Source organism: Aedes albopictus, chromosome 2 (genome assembly GCF_035046485.1).
Source record: "Aedes albopictus strain Foshan chromosome 2, AalbF5, whole genome shotgun sequence".
NCBI lineage: Eukaryota > Metazoa > Arthropoda > Insecta > Diptera > Culicidae > Aedes > Aedes albopictus.
The window spans coordinates 115,943,073-115,959,344 of NC_085137.1; the positions used below are offsets into that span (position 1 = coordinate 115,943,073).

Genomic DNA, 16,272 nt, shown 5'->3' on the forward strand with positions numbered 1-16,272 from the left:
TCAAGAATTCCTCCTGGAATTCCTTCAAGAATTACTTAAGGATTTTTTTCAGGGATACCTTAAGAAATTGTTCCTGGAATTCCTCGAGGCATTTTTTCAGAAATTCTTCCTGGGATTCGAGCGATTTCTCAAGGAATTCATCCAGGGATTCCGCTATGAATTCCTCCATAGATATCTCCAGGCATTTCTCCAGGGATTCCTCTGGAGATTCCTCCAAGAGTGTCTTTAGGAATGTCTCCAAGCATTCCTTCAAGCATTCTTCCAGGATTTTTTCAGGAATTCCTCCAGGATTTCCTCCAGGATTTCCTTCAGGAACTCCTCCTAGAATTTCTCCAAGAATTCCTCCACGAATTCCTCCAGGCATTGATGTAGAAAATCCTCCAGGCATTATTCCATGAATTCATCCAACGAAATTTCCAGGGATTTCACCTGAAATTCCTCTAGGCATTCCCCCAGTAATTTCTCCAGACATTCCTCTAGAAATTACCCCAGAAATTCTTCCAGACATTCCTCTAGGAATTTCTCCAGAAATTCCTCCAGGCGTTCCTCCTGGAATTTCTTCGGACATTACTCAATAAATTCGTCTTGGCATTCCTGCAGGAATTTTCTCTGGCATCCCTCCAGGGATTTCTTCAGAGTTTCCTGCAAGAATTTCCTCCAGAAATTCCTCAAGACATTACTCCAGAAATTCCTCCGGTCATTACTCCAGGAACTCGTCTTCGAAATCCTCAGAAATTTCTCGAGGCATTTCTCCAGGACTTCCTCCTGGCACTCTTCCAGGAATTCTTTCAGGCATTGCAATTCCTTCTAGGTATTTCTTCCGGAATTTCTTCTCGAATTCCTCCCGGGATAAATGTAAGAATTTCTCCAGGCATTCTTTCAAGAATTCCTCCAGGGTTATTTTTCCAGGAATTTAGGTTTTCCTTCAGAAATTCCTGCAAGGATTTCTCTGGGATTCCTCCAGCAATTCCCCCTGGAATTCCCCTAGAGATTTCTCAAGACATTCCTTCAGGAATTCCTTTAGGGATCCCTCTAGGTATTTCTCCAGACATTCCTCATGGAATTTCCCTAGGCATTCCTTCTGGAATTCTTCTAGGCTTTCGTCCAGAAATTCCTTCAAACATTCCTCCAGGAATTTTTTCAGAAATTCTTGCAAGCATTCCTTAAAGAATTCCTCCAGGAATACCTCCAGGAAGTTCTCCAGGAATTCCTCTATACGTTCCTCCAGGAATTCCTCCAAGCGTTCCTTCTAGAATTCCTACAGGCATTTCTCCAGAAGTTACTTTTGGCATTCCTCCAATTCCACCTGGCAATCCTTCAGGAATTTCTTCAGGGATTTCTTCAGAAACTCTTCCAGGCATTCCTTCAAGAATTTCCTTCAGGGATTCCTCCTGGTTTTTTTTCGGAATTCTTGCTTAGATTCCTTGAGGGATTTCTCCAGGCACTCCTCTGGATTCCTCCCGGAATAAATGCAGGAATTCCTCTAGGCATTTCTCCAGGAATTCGTCTAGATAATCTTCTAGTAATACTTTCGGGCGTTTCTCCTGGAATTCCTCAAGGAATTTCCTCCGGCATTCCTCCAGGAATTCCATCAGGAATTCCTTTAGAAATTCTTCCAGGCATTCCTTCAAGAATTCCTCCAGGTAATATTCTATGAATTCCTTCAGGGATTCTCCCTGGTATTTCATCAGGAATTCTTCCTGGGATTCCTTGAGGGAATTCCTTAGAAATTCCTCCACGGATTCCTCCCGCGATAAATGCAGGAATTCCTCCTCCAGGGATTTCTCCGGGGATTCCTGCAGGGATTCCTCCAGGGATTCCTTAGAGATTCCTCCAGGAATTCCTTTAGAAATTTCTTCAGGGATTTCTTTAGATATTCCTCCGGGAATTCTTCTAGAGATACCTCCATGGATTCTTCCACAAATTCCTGCAGGAATTCCTCTAGGCATTCCTGTAACAGGCGAACCCCTAGCAAAGCCGAACGATACGATACAAACCTTATGTGCTGCGACTAAGGGTTCGTGTCACAGGGTCGGACAACTTTTATAGCACGCTTTTGCTCCACCCGAACGAAAAACGGAATCGGATCCAAAACGTAACCGCTATCCGTTGCGACAAGTCCTAATTAAGCCTTGTAAATACTTAAACAAGTTCCACTTTAGCGCCAACACCCCAAAAGCGGAGTGATGTGGAACTGCGTATGTATGCCTGCCCGGCCGGAAATCTCAAGGCGGGTAATCAAAACCGAAAGTCCATCAACACTTCAAAGCACAATTCGAAAAACTAACCAAAATAAACGATCTAAGGATCAAACCTCCAAGCTTATGGATTTCGTTTTCAGTAACGCAGTAACAAAAATTGGGTTAACTACTATATGGGTCATTCCACGCCAAGTGACCGACCATTTGCAACCGACCATCACGGATTTGAACCAAATTTGGCTGAAACATTTGTTTAGATGGAAAAAGAAAAAATCCAAATTTTGGTGCCGATCGGATCACCCCTCGGCCCGTGGCAGCACCCCTCGTTTTGGCCTATATGAAAATTATCCTCTCTTTCTTTTATTTTTATCATTGAAACGATTGCCCCTACACATTTTCGACCTTCGGCTTTTTTAAAGGAAATCGTTCAGGGAGTCCAGAAAAAATATTATTTTTTTCATAAAGTGTTGCCAAATATCATATTTTTCAATTTTAAATCTAAAAATCGATTTTTCTCAAAATACGTATATTTTGATTTTAAAAATTTTGATTCCATCGTGTTTATCAGACGTTTTTCTATCGAAAAAGCTTAACTCCCCAAGGTAATTTGCGTTGTTCCTGAGATAAAGCGTTTTTAAGAAAAAATATACATTTTTTTCATATAAAGTATCATATAAAATCAGGTGCAGTTTATAAATTTCGTAAAAAAAAACATTGTTCCGCAAATTACTTTGGGGAGTTAAGCTTTTTCGATCGAAAAACGTCTGATAAACACGATGGAATCAAATTTTTTAAAATCAATATATACGTATTTTGAGAAAAATCGATTTTTAGTTTTAAAATTGAAAAATATGATACCTGGCAACACTGTATCAGAAAAATAATATTTTTTCTGGATTCCCTGAACGATTTCCTTTAAAAAAGCCGAAGGTCGAAAATGTGTAGGTGTAATCGTTTCAATGATAAAAATAAAAGAAAGAGAGGATAATTTTCATATCGGCCAAAACGAGGGGTGCTGCCACGGGCCGAGGGGTGATCCGATCGGCACCAAAATTTGGATTTTTTCTTTTTCCATCTAAACAAATGTTTCAACCAAATTTGGTTCAAATCCGTGATGGTCGGTTGCAAGTTTTCACATTTTCTCGGTCACTTCATATGGAATGACCCATATACATCGGGTTGATTCGACATTACTGTATTATCATAAAATCCCTAGGTTTGCGCAAACGTTTTCTACAACTCTACTTATTCTAGTCTAACCTGATTGTAGCTTTGCTGCTTGACTCGGTCCTGGCGTTTCGTTGGTCCCGGTGGCGTTTTGGCAAGCGGAGCGGCTCACCCTGCCAAGCGACGCTGGCTGCTTGGTGAAGTCGCTGGTCCGGACGAATAGGCCGGCACCGGTTGGGCGCTGGGAATGGTTCTACTCGCTGCGCCAGCGGAAGGGCCCACACCTTCCACGATGTTGCCCACCGTCAGATGGTACTAGCGGCTTGACGGAATGGTAGGTCCGGGTGATCGAGGCCGGTCGCTGGGCACTGGACGCAGATCTACCAGCGGCGCAAAGCGCTTGCCGCCGGTTCGTGGCCGAGAAGATGAACTTCGGTTTCTTCGCTATCGTATGCTACGGACAGTGGCTCCCACCGCCATGTGCGGTATTCGCTGGATCGTCGTGGCGTGCGTCAATGAATGCGATTGCTTGGTTACGACGGGTTCGTCCCCTGACTCTGGGCCGTTGGCGTTGGGCCCGAACGGAAGAAGGATTCTCCGGTCGGTTAGTGGTTGTGCGGCCGCCGGTTGGGTTCCGTCATGCCTTGACTACCTGCTGTTAATATGGGCAGCGCCACCACGCACCGTGGATGCAGATACCTACAACTATCCGACACTGCAGGCCACCACTTAAAACCGGACCTGTAGAGCCAACAAAAAAACCTTCGTTTGAAGGTTTCACCTTCAAACGATATGCCACACTTAGATAATGAGCCACACTATTCGTATTATAATCTTTACCTGTAGTCGATTAGGTTTGCGAATCAATCGCTCACATACGCAGTTTTCTGCACCTCACTCTGACGACCTAATTCTGAATTACAATTTCTAAATTAGCATTGGTATTCACCTCTTATTTTTGTGAAATCTTACGATTTGTAACTAATTCTCGTCACTTCACTTTGTTCAATATTCGGATTTATTAACAGTTTTAACTCGCGAAACTTCTTAAACGACCTTCTTCGGCGATCACCAGAATTAAAGAGGTCTGATCTCTTGATTTTAGTCATAAAGTAATTTCATGGAACAGTGGAAATGATATAAAATTTACTGATGAGGCTCATCACTTCATTTCATGGCATCTAAGTGATGACATGATTGTTTTGATAAGCCGGGCAAATGGCAGCTTGGTTTCTGTCCACGCTGGATAGCACCTACTATGGGAGCGTTACTAGGTGTAACGCTTATAGTCGATCGCGATTATTAAGCGTTTTTCATTTTCGCTTCGCTAGGCGCACAGGTTATTGCCAAACAACTGTTACATTCCTCCAGGCGTTTCTCCTGCAATTCTGACAGGTATTTCTCCAGAAATTTCCTCTGGCATTCCTCCAGGCGCTCCTTCAGGAATTCCTCCGGAAATTCTTCCACTCATACTTTAAAAAAGTCATCCAGGCATTTCTCCAAGAATTTTTTTTTTCAATTTCTCCGGGCATTCCTCTAATCATTCTTTCAAAGGTTCATCCAGAGATTCTGGGTCTGGGACCAGGATCATCCGAATCCTTCCTCTTACCGCTGGATCCGAGCAATGCGTAGCCTGATTTCGCAGATTACAAAGTGAGTGTTGGACGCTATGTCAGCATAGCGTTTATTTTGGACATCATGAAGGGTCCGTCTCCATTTTCGGCTAATGCAGATGTGGTCGATTTGGTTTTCGGTATGTCCATAAGCAGCCTAAGCAGATGCTGTTGTCGCCTTTTGGAACTTTCTTGACGAAGGTATTCAATTCACTCTAGAAGTTCTCCCTTTCCTGTAGCCCAGCAGCATCGATCTGTACGTAACTTTGGATTATCATGAGGTTGCGAACCCGTGTTCGGAATCTGGCAAAAATGGTTCTCTTATAAGCAGATAAAGATAGCGCATACCGTCCTGGAGTAAAAGGCGATTAAAACACAATTTTTATACTAGCAAACCTCTATACGTGGCTTGGCCCAAGTGATGGCTGCTGACGATATCAATTCAAACAATGTCTTCCAAATTACTCTAGTGCAAAGCATGCTGAGGAAAAACAGGAAATCTGGTGAAATACCTAGCCTTCATAAGCTCAACCGCTTACGATAAACGAATCAATATCTGACGACAGTGAAATGTGATTGAGATTATCTGAATTGCTGTCATCACCACCGTAAAACCATGAAAGATGAAGACCATCACACACTTACTTGCTTCCTTGCATCACAGGCGGGATTTTTCTCTCAAAGAACATCCCAACTAAATGAACCTGAAACTGTTCATTCTTCGTTGGCATTCTCCCAGAGAAGGTTAGAAAACAATATCAGCTGATCGCTTTTCGTTCTCTCACAGCATCCTTGCACGTTGTTGTATCCAACAACAACATCTCGCTCCAACGAGGTTTCCCACTGCAAGCTCTCCTCTCATGTGCAATGTGCCACACGCTTTCCCGGAAATAAGATGCTGTGAGTCCTGCTGTAGGGTGACCAGCGAGCACGCTCTTTCTCTCTCGCCATCCCTCGTCTCCGTCCGTGGAATGTGTAGCACAAATCTGTCCCCGACTCCAAAACGAAAGCCCATCATCACCACCGACCAGGTTGTCCTAGGCGGCTGGCTGACTCTGGACTGGCTGACTACGTGCTGGTCTGACTGGTCGTTGTTGGGTTGGTTGGCGTTGGAAGCTGAAGTTCAGTCTGGCTCCAGACATCGCCGCGGATGGTGGACCTTTTCACTTCGGTCTCGTGGTTTCGGTCGTTGGTTGGTTCGTGTCGCGCTCCTTTGAGGGAAAGGATTTTCCCCCAGCTGTGCTGCATCTGTGGATTGGATAAAGACTAAAGAGGACTCCGACTTTAAGACATTGTGCGCCCGCCAGGAGTTGGCAAAAGCACGTTGTAAACAACAACCGGACGAAAGCGCGGAAAACCATTATCTGAGCCTCGTGCTCTCGGGTTGAAATAACCGGATTCAGCGCGTTCGGTGGGGGATAGACGGCCTGGGTCGAAGCCTGCCGGGGGGGTTGGCGGCAGTTGGGAAGTGAGCTTTATTTTCCCATGGAATGCCGCTTCGGCAGGGCAGAGCGAATAATAATTCACTTTGTATTGTTATCGTTTGGATGAGGCTGGAGAGTGTATGAAGTGGGGGATGTTGTGTAGTGTGTAGTTGCACTTGGAGTTTACGGGCGGGTCTGAAGGATAGTGTGGTGCGATGTGCCGCGAATAGTAGTAGCGCCTGGAGAAAGGGGGCGAAAGTTCGCCGTGAAGTGGATTTGTCTCTCGACGTTCATCGTGTGTCGGCTTGGTGGAGAACAGTTGTGGTGAGGTTCAAGTGTCACACGGTTATCTGAATGTGAGTTTATGTATGTGAAACTGTCTACATATTTATGCCATTACTGCCAACTGAACGAGAATCGTGCCAAAAACGAAGTGCTCTCTATAGCTGGGAAGCGGGTGGTCGGGAAGATAATCTCGTCAACATGTTGTACTCGGTTGTTGTATAACATCCAGCACTAAGGACTCCCGTAAGCTGTATTGTGCAAGTTTCCCGGAAAGCGAATCGCGTGGAGGGGTTGTGCGGAATAAAATATGCACGTTTGGGCGTCAAAATTATAGTGCTGCCTTGGTGGAGCAATACAATATGCTGCTTTATTACATCCATCTCTCGGTTGTTACGGGTGGTGCCAAATGATGGTAATCATGATGATGGGCGACGATAATGTGTCATGCTGTTTAGCATATTAAAATTTTCCAAATAAGAACCCATTTCGAAAGCCCCTTCGATGATTCCGCACCGCAGCATTACTGGGCAGACAACAATGTCGAGTGGTGGTGCGGTGAGACGAGTGCCGAAGTGGAATCTCGACATTTAATGAAAATCATAATTTAACTCCCCCGCATCGCTGCCACGACGTTCAGCACGGTTACCTTTCTTTCGCGCGGGAGCTCAGAAATTGAACGCTCTCAACAAGGATCATCCTCCGAGCAAAGGGATTAAAAAGTGTAAGTGGGACGTCCTTGTGCCAAAGACGAAAGTCACGCTGCTCTTTTTACAGCTCGTGTCTCGTTAGGATATTTAATTGAAGTGAAAACTGAGGGGGCTGAAGAGGATCTCGGCATGGCGAGGAATGAAATCCTCCCTAGTTTCTTCGATTGTAATTTTCTTGGAGAAAAAAAGTGAACATCGCAGCGTTTCGAAATAGAACACGTCGGTCACAATCCGAGAACGGCGTCTGTAGTGTCAAGCAAAAACTCGATGAATTCTGAAAAGACTTGGCATTTACAATGACTCAACAAAAGAAGTTCAAGAACAGATAAAAAACCAACAAATTGGAATAAGTGCTCATTCGAGCATCTCTTGGAGTTACGTTCAATAATAACGAGCACTGATTTCGTGAAAGTAAGTACAACATCATAATATTTTTGTTTACTTTAGAGAAATAAAATGTTACGTATACTGATTTTGAATGTCCGGAACTTCTACTAGTGAATCAATCAAACTGTGTTCAAACTTTAACATTTAATTTAAATTCAGTAGTACAAATTAAAACAAAAATTGGTTGCAAAAACTAGTACGCGATCCAATTTTGTCTTTTGAACATTTATCTTTCCCAGAGTGTTCAAGGTTATGCAACCCAGACCAAGCTCAAGCTTCAAAACTTTATGACCTTATGACTTTTTCAGATTTTAGTTTTTTTTTCTTTGAGATTTTCTTTTGTTGATTAGAAAATAAATCGGGTTAATTTTGAATTCGCATACTTTTTGGATGAAAATTTTGTGGAAAACATTGAATCATTTTAATTTTCGAAAGCGGCTTTTTGTCACTTACACTGTTTGTTTCACTCCAAAACGGCTGTTTGGAGCTGGCTAAGAATAGCACTATGGACCACCTGTTCCAGAAAAAAAAGTTCGATAGTCAAGTGACTCCAAATTCATGGTGTTATGTGGCTGTATGCTTACGGTGGCTAGGAATTAATGGTCAAATAAAAACCTAATCGCAAACGGAGCCTATGGAGTACCAGGGCACCCTCCATAATAATATGCTCTTACTGCGCTAATCGGAGCAAAACCTAATGTTCCTCCAAGACAGTCAGCTGCTTTTTTGAGGCTAAATAACTGCTGAATAACTGCTAGAATACGAAGATGTCATTGATTTGTTTAAATGTTCATCTATGTGGTTTCGCGTAATGCCATTTATGCAGTGTATTCTGTGTATCCTCGCTTTTGGCGTTTTCTAATCAATACTAATTTGAGCCCATATAGCCATATCTGTAAAGACGTGGACATTCAAAATGACCATGCTGAGAATGACGGGTTCGATTCCCAGTCGAAAGCATCTTCGTGTGCCTGCCACAAGTTATACACATGCAAAATGGTCATTGGCAGAGGCAGCTCCTAGTTAATAACTGTTGAAGTGCTCATAGAACACTATGCCGAGAAGCAAGTTTTGTACCAGTGGTGACGTTACACCAAGAAGAAGATGTGTAAGCAACCTGAAACAATTAGTTGTACATCATCCTGTCGATGGGCTTCATCGACCCCGATGCCGGTCAGCAAAAAAGTTAAAAAAAAAAATACCTGTGCCATTTTACCCGAAATGAAAAATACCCCAAATTGTAAGAGAAACCACCATCCAGGCCATTTTTATTTCGCTCTCCTGAATATAATAAATGCACCTACACTGCCGTGAATCGCAAGTCAGTCCCATCTGCATTTTAGCATTAGCATTAGCATTAGCATTAAGCGAGTCGCACAAATTCGTAGGTGGTACAGTCCTAGACCGCTGTTATGAGGGTTGCCTCCTTCCCGTCAGAACCAAAGCACAAAGATGTGGGACTCTTAGACAAGACTGACGCAATCCTCCAATGGTCGAGCACTGTCCTGGCCACGTCCTTGCGACTGCTGAGGAATGGGAAAGGATGGTTAGTTTTGGACACCTATGAAAAATGTAGACAACTCTACGATCTCTCAGGCCTAGGTGTCACGGGATTGTTAGGTTGTTGTTAGTGGAAGGGTAAACTCCAAAGGATACGCTTGGTCAACGTTCAGGCACACCATTGTTAGACTGCTTCGAATCAGTTGTTTGCCCAATTCATCCTGTGTCCTCGTCATCTTGGTTGGATTACTAGCTTCTTCGATTGGTAATCTGAAATGTAAAAGAATATTAACATCGTACGTCAAATAAGCTACATATTAGTGATACGCTCGCCACAGTTACATATTTTTATAATATGATTTATATCATACGATAAATTTACCTGATTCCTGCTGAAATAAAATATTAATTAGTAATGCACTAAAACAAAATAAACTACAAAACACAAAAAAGTGAATCAAACTTTGATCTTTTTTGAAGATCAAAATTTGATTTGGTAGATCTTACACCGCAACGCACCATTCTAAGGTAATCTACCCACGTTACGGGGAAGTCAGTCCCATCTGCATTTTGGGCAAAAATAAATTAATGGCCGTTTTAGATCTTTCTTCGGATGATCTTTCAACTGCGTGAATATAAATATATAGTTTTTTTCAGTAAAATTGAAAAACAACACCAAGTCAGATTGTCCCATAATGAAATGTAATCGCAAGTTAGTCCCATTACAAACTAGTGTACCTTCCAGCACAAAACCTAACACTGTTTTAGCCAGTTTTATATTTTTCACTGTTATGTTTTCATGTTTGAAGCAATGTGTGAATGTTTCATGATGATCGCACAAGTTTTCAATTTATGGCAATTTTTTGAAGTTTCACATAGAAATCGAATATGAAAACTTCAGAGTCCATTTTCTCAATGCCTACTTTTTACAGATGGGACTGACTTGCGATTCACGGCAGTACAGAGGATAGACAAAATGATTGGAACAGGCAAAGTTTTCACTTTTCAAAAAATGTTCAACTATTCTAATCAAATATTCTAAATATTCTAAAATTTTCTCTGTAAGTTGAACAACTTGCATTCGGTTCATTGAATCTGGAGACATAACAGCTCAATTCTACAATCATTCTAACTTAGTAAAGAATTGCCCGATCCTTTTCAAATTTAGATCACTGATAGTGATACACAACTTACAGTAATTTTTTTTTTTTTTTTTGATAAACTTTTGATGAAGTTACAGCTGTTTAACCATTTTTTCAAAAGGGAAAATTTTAACTATTCATGTGAATATAACAACATGTTGTGCCTCTGTACGTATTGGACACAACTTTTCCTAATCATTATGTGTAAAGAATTAACATAAAGTTTGAATTTACAAAAAAAAAATATAAAAAATAAAAAAAACCATCCCACGATTTTGATTTTGCAATAAAGTAACCTTTGTGGGTTGGCCTCACATGTGCAAGAGATTCTTCCCAGTCAACACACGATCGCATATGATGTTGAATAGGATGATAAAGTGGAGGCGATATGCGTACTCTTTACACGCGTTTAAATGGAAGCAAGTACGCATATGGCCTCCACTTTAGCATTCTATTCAACATCATATAAGACTTCGTGTTAGCTGGGTATGATGTTTGAACTAATTCCAGAATATCATTCAGAAACCCGTCTAAAAAAATACGTTTGTCACGTATTTTTTCGTATTTCATTAGCTATTTCTCCAAAATTTCTAAAAAGATCATTTTTGGATATCTTGCATGGGTTACTTGAGAAATACCTCCTAGATTTCTTGAGAAATGCTTTATTGATTCTTGCACAAATTCTTTGAAAGATTCTTCCTTGATTCAATCAAAAAATTTATGTATTTAGAAAACCATCCTTGGATATCTTTAGTAATTTTCCCATGAACTTCTGTAAAATTATCATCCGGGTATTTCTGCGAAAACTCCTCCAGTCCATCAGAAAACCTCCCGAATAATTTTTCAAAAATTCTACCACGAATACTTTTAGATATTTTTCTGAAAATTCTTTGGAAATTCTTCCAGGGAGTCCTTTAAAAAATCATAGTTTTTTTCGGACACAATACTTCAAAGATATAATTTACCCCAGAAATAAATTTCAGAACTCCTGTAAAAAATCTTCATTGGATTAATTCCAAAATCACTCCACCGATTCCTATAGGAAATCTTCAAAGAATTCCTTTCAAATAACGTTCCACGGATTCCTTTAAAAAGTTCTTCTAGAAAATCTAGATTCATTCAGGGTATCCAGTTAGCCTAGTGGTTAAGACTATGGATTACCAATCCCGAGACGGCGGGTTTGATTCCCGTTCCGGTCGGGAAATCTTTCTCGACTCCTTGGGCATAATTGTATCATTGTGCTTGCCTTACAATATACACAAATTCATGCAATGGCAGGTAATCAATAAGGCTGATACAAATTTAATTTTGACTTTTTGTCTTCCCCCCTTTAAAAATTTTTAGCTGGATTTTTATGTTGAGGGGGTGAATAAAAAAATATTTATCAAAATATCAGGTCATGCCAAAAATTTTTTAACAAATCCGATGAGTTTTTTTTTTATTTTATTTTTATCAAAGATTATTTCATATATTCTTCCAGTGGTTTCTCTTGAGAATCTTCGAGAAATTCTTGCAGAAAATCGTACAGAAGCACCTCAGAGACTTGTTCAGGAACTGTTGTAAGGATTCCATTAAATATTCCCGCAGGAATGTGTCCAGAGATTCTTGCACTTTTACTTTCAGTTATTCAGTTAGGAATTCCTCCAGAGTTTCATGCTGGCGATCATGCAGAGATAACCTCTGGATTTTCTCAACGTATTCCTCCATATTTTTTCAATAAAAACCTCAGAAATATTTCCTAGGAATTTCTCCTGGAAGTTCTTTAGAAATTCCTGCTGGGATTTATTCAAGACTTTCCCTGAGATTTCTTACCCCTGGTGTAGTGTACGTTTATCGAGCCTGTCTGGGTCATATTGACCCCAACATCCTACTAGGGTTAAGACAGTATTCTAGATATTCATTCAAGAGTATTTGCTGAAATTTTTTCAGGGATTCTACTGGAGTTTTCCTTAGAGATGTTTTAAGGGTTTTTTTTTCAAAATTTTCTGCTTGGATTCTTTTAGTATTTCCATCAGGGATGTCTTTAAAAATATCTCAAAATATTCTTCAGAATTTAGGAACTTTTTTTTTCCATACACGGTTTTTCTCAAAAAATCTTCAATGCACTTTTTCAGAAATTCCATCACACATTTGATTTAAATTCCTACAGAGATTCGTTTGGAAATTTTTACAAGTGTTTCTCCAAGAATGCCTTGAAAAATTCCTACAGAAATACCTACGAGGATTTTTCTACGCAGATCTTTCAGAAATATCACCTGGGATTGTTTTAAAGTTTCCTGAATGAGAGGTTTTAGATATTCTTCCAGGGATTGTTAAGATGTTCTTGCACAAAAAAATTAACGGAAAAATTCTTGAAAGCATCCCTGAAGGATTTTTCAAAGAAATCCCTGAAGGATTGTCTGAAGAAATCCCTTAAAAAACTCCTGATGATTCCTATAGCTTCCATGAAGAAATCCTTGAAAATTTTCTGGATGGGTTTTTGAACTAAAATTATTTAAACTGTTTCTGAACTAATTCCTGGAAAAATACTTGGACGAATACTTACGGGAACCTAAACCTAAAACCATTTTGAGATACCTTCTTAATTTCAAGAACAAAAACTTCTGGAGGAACTCTAGAATAATACCAAGGAAAAATTGCCTGAGAAATTGTTGATGAATTCCTTGATTGATGATTGATTATGATGAAAATGTCTGCGTGAATTCCTGCAGAAGTGACAAACAAAGGTATAGAAGAAGTATTTAAATAAATCCCTCAATATATTTCTGAGAAAACCCTGCCGGATTTTCTGAAGGAAACACTAATGGAAGAATTCTTAGAATAATTTCTTATGTTATTTCTACAGAAATAAGTAAACATCTGCATTCATTTCTGAAGGAAATTCTGCAAAACAAAAAAAAAAACAAGAGGTATTTAAAGGCGATCTGAATATTGTTTGAAAAAGAGATTTTTCTTAAAAAAAAATCTAAGAAAGAATACCTGGAGAAACTGAAGAACTCTCTGCAGATATTCTTAGAATGATTTCTTAAATATTTTCTTGACACATTCCAAGGAATGAATTCTGGAGCAATTTATGCCGGCATTACTGAGAGAATCTTCGAAAAAGCTCCTGAAGCATCAATAGAAAAATTTCTGAAAGAATCCCTGAAGAAAAGTCTGCATAAAACCTAAACAATGCGTTGAGAAATACATGGAGAAATTCCTGTAGCAACCCCTGGAGAACTTTCAAGAAGAATTTCTTGAAGAATTTCTTGCTAAATGCCTGAGAGAATCCCTGAATATATTAAATAATATCTGAAGGAGAAATTCCAACAATAAGTTTTGAAAGAGTTGCTGGAAAAAAATCTGAATTTCAAAATAAAAAGCCCAGAGGAATTTCTGAAAGAAGTCCCTGTGCAAAAAAAATCTCCTAAAACTGCATCTTTAGAAGAAATATCTGGAGAAATCCCTAAGAAAATTACACGATTTCTTGAGAAATTACTGGAAAAAATCCCAAAGCAAAACCCCTGGAGGAAATACTGATAATATTCCTGGAGGAACTCCTTCAGAAATGTTTGAAGAAATGCATGAATAAATACATGCACGAACTTCTGAAGCAATCCGTTGAAGAATATCTTAAGCAATCTTTGAGGGAATACCAGAAGTAATTTCTGATTTAAGCTGTTCGTGGGTTTCAAGGTGAATCTTTTTAGATTTTTTTTTTTAACTACCAATTTAAATTATGAGGTAAAACTGTTTTCATCAAGTGATTTAAGCCACATCCATCGCCAGAAGACACAAGAGAAATTATAGAAGGTATTCCTGAAATCCCGGAAGAAATTTACGAAGAAATGAAATAAATCTCGGAAATCATGCGAAAATCTTCTATTTTTGAAAAATCAGGAAATATTTTGATAAATCCTGGAAGAATTCTCAATGGAATTTCTGACGATGTGTGGAGGTAGAGAAATTCCAAAAAAGTTCATTAGAAGGAAAACATTCTATTAGAATTCTAGGATGAGTCTTTAAAAGAACACTTGTTGAACTCATAAACTATAAAATAAATTAATAACAGAAATTATAAAAGAAATGCACCGTCGTTACTTAGAATTTGCTAACAATCACGCATAGATAACAATCTGTGACGTTAATGGACCTCCAAAAGTTTTAACATTAATGGCAACGGACAAGTGTCGGCCGTGTCCACCCAGAACAAGGCCAAATTGGTTGCAAACTTCCGTCGCTTAAATAAATTGAAGCAGAGAAAATGTTTACTCTCCAGTGCCTATCGTTGTTGAAACTTGAACATCAAAACCTCATTTGTATGTTTTTCCGCTTTTCATGGGAAAATTTGCCCCACGCGGCCGTTACCAAAACGACCGAAATCAATCTGCTAAGCCAGTTGACAAGCACTGTGCTCTGGGGTCCTCGCTCGCAGCCCATCTTCAACTGTCATCTTGTCGTGCCCCGCCATGGTTCGTCTACCGTGAAGAAATTTACCCCCGGGGCAATGGCAATGGAAACAATTTTCTTCCGCCCCTCTAGAAACGAAGTTTGTACGGCGGGGTGGGGTGGCACGGCGGGAAGAAGAGCGAGGAAATGATGGCGCTAAGTTAAAGTAAAATAAAATCACGAAACACGATCCAGCTTCTTGTTTGAATAGCACACAAACATCAGCAATGTCAACGGCGACAGCGCAGATAAACATTTTTCGCAATCGCGTCGTCGCTGTCGTCGTCGGGCGTGGAAATCTCACTCACCGTTCTTGGGTTTCGCTTACATTTGGCATGGCCGTTTGTTGTTGGTTCGACTTTTAGTGCGTTTGTCGGCGGACGGACGGTTAAGTGCTACCGTTTCGGTCGTCGTAAAATCCTGCAAGTTACAGTCCACTGCATTATCGCACTCGCAAGCTTAATCCTAGTTGATGGTGGTGGCCGGTCATGGTGGAGGCTGCAAATCTGTTCTTTTTTCCGTTTCCGTGCCTTCGTGCCATAACCATCGAGATACACCAAGACACCGATTACAAATGGAAAGTCGCAGGGGAGAATCGGATTACAACTACTGCGTCTCTTTTGGGTGCTGCAGCCTACGCCAACGCCGACGATATAGTAAGGTGATCGGGGTGGATTGTGAGAAGAGGTTTTACGATTATTGCCCCCGTTTTTTCCGGAGTTTTATGATCTTGCACCAAGACTGGCCGTTGAGAGCTTCCGTCGAGTTCCACTTTGTTTCAAGGGGCTGACAGTTGACGAAAATGGGGAAGGTTGAGTTTCGGTTAAAGATCTACACACAGGCAATCTATTTTGAATTACAATTTTTATTTGAATTGTCAGAGAACGTAGACAAACTAGGAAGTAATCAAAAGCTTTACTTTCCTTGTACTATGTTTCCTTTAATTTCACCCTTCGAAATTATTGTTGTAGTCAGAGAAGGATCCCTTCTAAGAGCCAAATGAGAGAACACCATTTGCACCACGCTGTCGCACCTACTCCGTAAAACGAAAGTACCTACACATCACACAAGTAGCTTTCATTCAACAATCTTCACTCATTTCCGCTTGGAAGAAGCAGATTGCGAGAAAATGGATGTGATATGCTGTTCTAAAGATACATGGAAGTTTTAACAGAATCTCAACGCATCCCGCAAAGGCTTCGTGCTCCGAACCGGTATGAGTAGGACCAAGAACGGGAGCTGCCGGACAAATGTGTAGTTATCGAAAGGTGAAAGCGGAATTTCAACGAGCATCTGAATGGTGATAAAAATGTAGGCTAGCGGAATCTAGGCAACGGAGGAAATGACAACGTTGATTAAACAGCGCACGGGAACAAACCAACTCCAAAGATGAGGGAAGTTGAGGATGCTATTCT

General features: G+C 40.4%; 1 protein-coding gene across 3 annotated transcripts in view; it reads left to right on the forward strand.

Moving 5' to 3' along the window:
- Positions 1 to 5,960: 5,960 nt before the first annotated feature.
- The window catches only part of LOC109420563 (uncharacterized), a 295,739-nt gene continuing 285,427 nt past the window's right edge, over positions 5,961 to 16,272 (forward strand). Inside the window, exon 1 of one of the 3 annotated variants that reach the window (XM_062850277.1) lies at positions 5,961 to 6,771. The gene's annotated coding sequence lies outside the window, so the exon portion shown is untranslated. The remainder of the gene's footprint in view (positions 6,772 to 16,272) is intronic. The other 2 variants (XM_062850276.1, XM_062850278.1) reach the window with 2 other exon arrangements.